We start from the raw sequence: 4,221 nt of genomic DNA on the forward strand, positions 1-4,221 counted from the left end.
TGCTGAATAATGGAGAGCCAGTGCAAAGATGCCATAGTTGGGGTGATGTGATCACAGTGCCTTAAATGTGTTAGGAGCCATACAGTGGAGTTTTAACCATATGGTTTATTTAGAAGGTGAATAGAGAGACCCACTGTAAACTTATTACAGTAATCTAGTTGAGGTTTGACTGAGGCATGAGTAAGGGTGATGTATAGGGTGGGGGACAACACAGAGCCCTAAGGCAATCCAGTGGGAGACCAAATCTGCTCTGATTTAACATGCGTTGTAGCGATGTATCAGGTCAGACCGGCGTGGAAAGAGCTGCTGGGTGCGCAGAGGTTTCTAGGGAGGGAAGGGCTTTTGTGGGGGGTGGGGTAGCTACAGGAAGTGGGGTTACTGGTGGTGGATCTGGTGTCAGCATAGAAGGGACAAAAAGTTTTGGAGGGCAATAGACGCGCTGGAAGAAAAATTAGAGGCAGTAAGGTTTGAATATGAGGTGCTGGGAGATACGGTTACAAGTATACAGTTTTCAAATGCTCCAGGAGTTGCATATAAGTTGATATATAGGGAGAAGGTTGGTAGATTGAGGATTGTGACATGAAGGTGGAAGGAGGGTTGATTTGCATAGAGGGTGGGTTTATGGAAACAGGTTGTATTAGGGAGGTGGGATGGAATTTGAATAAGGGGTGGGGATAGGTAAATAAGGTGTATTATGGGATAAATTGACATTTTTGTGTTTGGTTTTTCTTGAATAATTTGTGTTGGATATTGATGTCAGGGGGTGATTGGGTGATTTGTAACGGCCATTTGTGGATATTGTTGTGGGATTTAGAGATGATATGTGGGGGGAATGTTTTGATGATGTTGTTTCTTTTGGTTGTTGCCTTTGTTTTTGTGGTTGTTATTTGTTAGTATTGACCATTATCGGCAGTTATGAGATGAACTAATTTTCTAATAAAAAAATCTGTTCTTATCAGTTTAATATCTGATATGTCCCCCATCGGGGGACCACATAATTAACAGATTTTTGGAACAGGGAGCTGGATCATAAGCTTGCTCCATCTTCTCCACTCATCGGCCTGGTATTGCAGCGCCTCCGGGAATGGTGCACTACCTTCTCAGTGGTGAAAAGACAGACGTAGCCAGCCAGTAAGCAAGCGAGCGAGGTGGACTGGAGCTCCTTCTTCTTCAGTCTCATCTCTCATCTGTCTGTCTCTCTCTCTCTATCTCTCTCTCTCCCTCCCCGTCTCCGTCTCTGTTCCCGTCCTTCCTCTGTGCACTTTCCCACGTCTCGACTTTCTCGGCAAGCAGGCAGGCCCCTTTTCGACTTTCCCTCCAAAAAACTTAGATATTTCATCTTTTTTTAGGGAGGTGTGTGTGTGTGTGTGTGTGTGTGTGTGTGTGTCCTTGTGTGCGTGCACTTTCTCAGCAGGCAGGCGGGCCCCTTTCGACAGCCGTGCCGAAAACTATCTAAAAAATTTAGATATATACACCTTTTTCTTTTCTTTTAGGGAGGGAGACAGGCAGGCAGGTAGATGTGTGTGTGTGTCCCTCCCGAGAGAGAGCTGCCCCTTGCCTCTGCCCGCAGGTGCCGACGGTCCACTTTCGCTTGCAGCTCGCTCGGCACAGCTGCTGCTGGTGGGAGGGGCCTAAGCTAAGGAGGCTGGCTGGCTGCCCCCCCCCACGGCTGTGGTCGTTGTCGGGCTGTTGACAGAAGAATGGGCCCAAGGCCGGCGTTGGGCATCGCTTCTCGGCCTTTTGGTCAAGATCTGCCAGTGCGTGGCCTGTCCGTTGCTAGCAATCTTTGCTGGGGGACATGAAGAGAGAGGGAGGAGAGTCAGAGAAAGACTTGAGAGAAGACTTCAAACATCGAAGAAGGCACCACCTGTGAAGGAGACGCCCGGATAACGGAGGGAGCAGAGGCGAGCTGAAGATCTGAGCCACCACTGGAATTGCCCTGGGTTGAGCCCAGGGGGTGAAGGTGGAGCTCCCAAGATGACGACGTTGAGGGTTGACGTGACGTGAGGGACAAATGAGGGAGTCTGTGCGCTTTGTTCTGAAGAACCAGGAGGAGCGTGGGGAATGGATGATTAGAGTAAGGTTTGAAAAAGAAATTGTGTGCAAAGTGCTAGGAATTGAGAAGAAGGATGTGTTGGCACTTCAGGATTTTCAAGGTAAATGCATCTATGATCTCACTGTGACAACGGAAAGGGAATGCACTAGAGTATGGTGGAAGGCGCAATTAATGAAACAGCATGAGCCTCTGAGTAATTTCTTTGTCGAACCTTTGTTTGCACGGGAGTTACAGTCGCTAATAGTGCATATGTTTAATCCTCATGTGCCAGAGGCAGATACAGATGCAGCCATTCAAAATGAGCGGTAAAAACCCGCGGTACAGTAACCAACCCGCAGGGCACCGTAGGGCACCGCAGGGCACCGCGGTAAGTGATTGGCTGGCCAAAATGACCGACAGCAGCACTCGTGGTGCATTGGTTGGTAGTGAAAAGATTTAATCATTTAATGTCTTTACTGTGCACATTTTAATCCGCTTAGTTTTGAATATTTATATGGAATTTTACCACTAAAGGGAAATTTTAGTAGCTGAGCATAAAAAGAAGAGGAGCATAACGCATCTGAAGGTCATAAACGATATTAATTTAGGAACATAAACATGACTGTATGTACATAAACTGTACTGTGTATGGCTGGTCTTGATAGTTTAAAGAAAAAATACACACCAGTCTTCCATTTCTCCCTAAACATTTTAAGCATGAAAGTTTTATGAAACGGTACCCAAATATGTGATTACTGTATAGAATGAATTTTAATTTTTAAAAATTATTTAACACGAAAATTAAGCTGTTTACATCTTCCGCCTGAGAACAGTCACCCGTTGCTACCCAACGCAGAAACACAGCCACTAACTAGCAAAGAGAGGACATTAGCTAGCCAATATGATAAAGAAATAAATGATTATTTTGTTTATTTCTTTTGCACATTTATTTGAACATTTCCATCGATTGTACAAGCACTTGGAAACTGTCCAATCCCTAGTTCATCAGGCATTTACCGGTCTGGCGCCGGTCTGTGTCTTCTAGGATATAATGCCAGCGAACTCTTGTTTTTATGTCCACTATAACTACGCTGGGCAAACGTTCCGAGGTCAAATTCTTCCAGCACGGGGGTACCTTTAAAGCGGAGACGACGGCACCGAAATTTTTTGGCGCGCCTTCTCTTTAAAGCCCTGGCCAAATATGAAGACAGTACGTACAGTTATAATTCAAACGGAATTAAAAACTACACATCCCAGTTACCATGGTGGTGCTTGTGATCATTGCGTTTAACCAACGAAACAGGGCGAAAAATCAGTCACATGACTTTGGGGCAGAGTTTCGAAAGCTTAACCTATCAGCAACAAAGCGAAATTTACACGATAGGCTACCTCAAACTGTCAGTTACACAACTGTGTATGTCGCTTAAGCCACTCCTATTTGGCATTTTAGTTATGGAGGCGAGAAGACGCCCCCCCCCCCCCTCTCTGGGTGTCTGATTTGCCGCCATCTTTAACTGTTCGGTGTCCGAATCGGAGTAGCTACGCGTACGAAATAAAGTTAATCCCAACTACAAAACATATATTTTTGTGGTAAGAGGGCGCAAAACATCAGTATTTACTGCTATTAATTACTGTACGATTTATAGTTGAAATCTGAGCCTAGATATAAAGTTAGATATAAAGTTAAAATCTCGACAAAGCAATGTAGGAAATATAGAGAAAATAAACCCTTTCTGACATCTAAAATCAGTTTCGATCAAGGTCTCTAAAACGAACAAGAAAAAGAGGATTTTCGGAGGGCAATTACGCTGTGTTTATATAGAATAACTGATTTATGAGCAATCTAATTTCTTGTTCGTTTAAAACAGTGAAATGTCAGCTGCAAAAGATCGCACCAGAAACAGCACTCTCTCTGCCTGTCATAGACGTTCAGGAAAGGCTGAATGAAGTCATGTCAAGTACAATAATTCAGAGATCAATAATAACAGTTGTAGGACAGTATATAAGGAGGATAAGGATTTTGAAGTTGACTCGAAATCTGATAGGTAACCAGTGCAAGGACTTGAAAACAGGTGTAATGCATCCCTGATAGGATTCTTGCTGTCATATTCTGAACATATTGAAGATTGCTCAGTGTGGATTTAATTTCCCCAGTGAACAGGATGTGCATTTATTAATTCTAGAAA

At 44.1% G+C, this 4,221-nt stretch overlaps 1 pseudogene; it reads left to right on the plus strand.

Annotated features, from left to right (window-relative positions):
- Nucleotides 1–924: 924 nt before the first annotated feature.
- Nucleotides 925–1,098, plus strand: LOC148820919 (U2 spliceosomal RNA; annotated as a pseudogene).
- The last annotated feature ends 3,123 nt before the right edge of the window (nucleotides 1,099–4,221 follow it).

This window comes from Atractosteus spatula, chromosome 14 (genome assembly GCF_055471065.1).
Source record: "Atractosteus spatula isolate fAtrSpa1 chromosome 14, fAtrSpa1.hap1, whole genome shotgun sequence".
NCBI classification, from domain to species: Eukaryota; Metazoa; Chordata; class Actinopteri; order Semionotiformes; family Lepisosteidae; genus Atractosteus; species Atractosteus spatula.